This window comes from Triticum aestivum, chromosome 4D (assembly GCF_018294505.1).
Source record: "Triticum aestivum cultivar Chinese Spring chromosome 4D, IWGSC CS RefSeq v2.1, whole genome shotgun sequence".
Taxonomy (NCBI): Eukaryota; Viridiplantae; Streptophyta; class Magnoliopsida; order Poales; family Poaceae; genus Triticum; species Triticum aestivum.
In genome coordinates, this window is record NC_057805.1 from 467972705 (window position 1) to 467977203 (window position 4499).

Genomic DNA, 4499 nt, shown 5'->3' on the forward strand with positions numbered 1-4499 from the left:
GCCGAAAGTCCTGATGTGTTCACATGTAATCCAGTCGTCACACTGCTCCGAGTGTTTGGAGCGCATAATGTTCTTGTGTTCATCGACATATGGGGTCACCGAGGTAGAGTTCTGTAGAACTGTGTAGTGTGCTTGAGACCAAGAATGCCCGTCCCTACATATTATTGAGTCCCCTCCAAGCGTGCCTTTTCCAGTCAGTCTCCCCTCATACCGCGATTGAGGGAGACCAATCTTCTTAAGGCCAGGAATGAAGTCAACACAAAACCCAATGACATCCTCTGTTTGATGGCCCATGGAGATGCTTCCTTCTGGCCTAGCGCGGTTACGGACATATTTCTTTAGGACTCCCATGAACCTCTCAAAGGGGAACATATTGTGTGGAAATACGAGGCCCAGAATGACAATCTCGTCGACTAAATGAACTAGGACGTGCGTCATGATATTGAAGAAGGATGGTGGGAACACCAGCTCGAAACTGACAAGACATTGCGCCACATCACTCCTTAGCCTTGGTAGGATTTCTGGATCGATCACCTTCTGAGAGATTGCATTGAGGAATGCACATAGCTTCACAATGGCTAATCGAACGTTTTCCGGTAGAAGCCCCCTCAATGCAACCGGAAGCAGTTGCGTCATAATCACGTGGCAGTCATGAGACTTTAGGTTCTGGAACTTTTCCTCTGGCATATTTATTATGCCCTTTATATTCGACGAGAAGCCAGACGGACCTTCATACTGAGCAGACATTCAAAGAAGATTTCCTTCTCTTCTTTGGTAAGAGCATAGCTGGTAGGACCTTCATACTGCTTTGGAGGCATGCCGTCTTTTTCGTGCAAACGTTGCAGGTCCTCCCGTGCCTCCGGTGTATCTTTTGTCTTCCCATACACGCCCAAGAAGCCTAGCAGGTTCATGCAAAGGTTGATCGTCACATGCATCACGTCGATTGAAGAGCGGACCTCTAGGTCTTTCCAGTAGGGTAGGTCCCAAAATATAGATTTCTTCTTCCACATGGGTGCGCGTCCCTCAGCGTCATTCGGAACAGATAGTCCGCCGGGACCCTTTCCAAAGATTACGTGTAAATCATTGACCATAGCAAGTACGTGATCACCGGTACGCATGGCGGGCTTCTTCCGGTGATCTGCCTCGCCTTTGAAATGCTTGCCTTTCTTTCGACATTGATGGTTGGTCGGAAGAAATCGACGATGCCCCAGGTACACATTCTTCCTGCATTTGTCCAGGTATATACTTTCGGTGTCAACTAAACAGTGCATGCATGCGTGGTATCCCTTGTTTGTCTGTCCTGAAAGGTTACTGAGAGCAGGCCAATCATTGATGGTTACAAACAGCAACGCATGCAGGTCAAATTCCTCCTGTTTGTGCTCATCCCACACACGTACACCGTTTCCATTCCACAGCTGTAAAAGTTCTTCAACTAATGGCCTTAGGTACACATCAATGTCGTTGCCGGGTTGCTTAGGGCCTTGGATGAGAACTGGCATCATAATGAACTTCCGCTTCATGCACATCCAAGGAGGAAGGTTATACATACATAGAGTCACGGGCCAGGTGCTGTGATTGCTGCTCTGCTCCCCGAAAGGATTAATGCCATCCGCGCTTAAACCAAACCATACGTTCCTTGGGTCACCTGCAAACTCAGCCTGGTACTTTCTCTCGATTTTTCTCCACTGCGACCCGTCAGCGGGTGCTCTCAACTTCCCGTCTTTCTTACGGTCCTCTCTGTGCCATCGCATCAACTTGGCATGCTCTTTGTTTCTGAACAGACGTTTCAACCGTGGTATTATAGGAGCATACCACATCACCTTGGCAGGAACCCTCTTCCTGGGGGGCTCGCCGTCAACATCACCAGGGTCATCTCGTCTGATCTTATACCGCAATGCACCACATACCGGGCATGCGTTCAAATCCTCGTACGCACCGCGGTAGAGGATGCAGTCATTAGGGCATGCATGTATCTTCTGCACCTCCAATCCTAGAGGGCATACGACCTTCTTTGTTGCGTACGTACTGTCGGGCAATTCGTTATCCTTTGGAAGCTTCTTCTTCAATATTTTCAGTAGCTTCTCAAATCCTTTGTCAGGCACACATTCTCTGCCTTCCACTGCAGCAATTCCAGTACGGTACCGAGCTTTGTGTTGCCATCTTCGCAATTGGGGTACAACCCTTTTTTGTGATCCTCTAACATGCGATCGAACTTCAGCTTCTCCTTTTGACTTTCGCACTGTCTCCTTGCATCAACAATGACCCGGCGGAGATCATCATCGGGCACATCGTCTGGTTCCTCTTGATCTTCAGCTTCCCCCGTTGCAGCATCACCGTATTCAGGGGGCACATAGTTGTCATCGTCCTCTTCTTCTTCGTTGTCTTCCATCATAACCCCTATTTCTCCGTGCTTGGTCCAAACATTATAGTGTGGCATGAAACCCTTATAAAGCAGGTGGGTGTGAAGGATTTTCCGGTCAGAGTAAGACTTCGTATTCCCACATATAGGGCATGGACAACACATAAAACCATTCTGCTTGTTTGCCTCAGCCACTTCGAGAAAATTATGCACGCCCTTAATGTACTCGGAGGCGTGTCTGTCACCGTACATCCATTGCCGGTTCATCTGCGTGCATTATATATAATTAAGTGTGTCAAAAACCATTACAGAACATCATGAATAGATAAGTGACCAAATTAATAGAAGTTCATCATCACATTAAAACCAAAGTACATACATAGTTCTCATTGAACAACATATAGCTCTCCAGAGCATCTAATTAAACCATACATTGAAACTATGTAAAACATTTCAATGCAACAACAAATGCGATCATAATCGCAACCAAGGTAACAATTGATCCAACGGCATAATGATACCAAGCCTCGGTATGAATGGCATATTTTCTAATCTTTCTAATCTTCAAGCGCATTGCATCCATCTTGATCTTGTGATCATCGACGACATCCGCAACATGCAACTCCAATATCATCTTCTCCTCCTCAATTTTTTTATTTTTTCCTTCAAGTAATTGTTTTCTTCTTCAACTAAATTTAACCTCTCGACAATAGGGTCGGTTGGAATTTCCGGTTCACATACCTCCTAGATAAATAAAATCTATGTCACGTTGGTCGGCATAATTGTCATAAACAATAAATGAACCAAATAGTTACAAAAGATAATATATACCACATCCGAATCATAGACAGGACGAGGGCCGACGGGGGCGGATACCAAAACCATCGCACTATATAATAACAAACAATAATAAAAGTAAGAAAATTATACAAGTATCTATCTAATCATACAAGTAAGAATTTTTTTTTTTAGAAAGAAGATAAGAACAAGAGGCTCACCACGGTGGTTCCGGCGACGAGATCAGCGCGGGCGATCGACGGCGGTGAAGACGGGGACGGGACGTGACGAACCGCTAAACCTAGACAAATCTTGAGGAAAATGGAGTTTGGAGGTCGAGCTTGGAGAGGAGAAAGCTTAAGTAGTGTGGCTCCGGCATTTCATCGAACACCTCATGTGCATAGGAGGTGAGCTAGAGCACCACAAAGCCCTCCCCTCGCCGACCAGAAAAAACAGAGCAGTGGAGTGCTCTGCTCGCTGGCGAGGGGGTATATATAGCCACATCATTGGTCCCGGTTCGTGGCTGGAACCGAGACTAAAGGCCACCCTTTGGTCCCGGTTCCAGCCACGAACCGGGACCAATGGATGTGGGCCAGGAGCGAGGCTCATTGGTCCCGGTTTGTGTCTGGAACCGGGACAAAAGGGCCCAGACGAACCGGGACCAATGCCCCACGAGGCCCGGCCGACCCCCTGGGCTCACGAACCGGGACGTATGCCCCCATGGGTCCCGGTTCCTGACTGAACCGGGACTAATGGGCTGGGCAGGCCTGGACCAAAGCCCTGTTTTCTACTAGTGACGATCCATGGACAAATATCGTGTCCGTTTTAGGGGTCTGCGCTGAAAATGCCCTGACCGAGCTTAGATCCAACGAAAGGCCGACCACTTGTATTATGAAAACTTTCAACAAAAATTAGTTGGGCCTAATTGATATCATTGATTGGTTACTTGAGCAATGACATCACACTGTCTGAAACATCAATGATCAAGTATTACTTTCAATGGGCACCCTGCCCTAGATAAACTTAGTTTAAGGACATCGGGGTAGATGAACAACAACTAAAAGAACTACTGGAAAAGATGAGTCGGCTGGCTAAAGAATGCAACGATATAGGGTTTGATCGGCTTGGGCTCCGACCTCCCTCCTAACCACTCAAACAATGGTAGGTTCTGTACTTGAGGTATCTGACATATGCAATCCCACTTCCACTTGAAAGTTAATCGAGGATGTGAGAAGTCAAGCTACCTAGTTCTCTAACGAAATCAACTTAGGACACCATTTTGTGTCCTTTTACTACAAGTTTGTTTTATATCATGCCATTATGGGTGAAAGATGGCAGTTTTAAAGCTTTAACAAAAATAAAT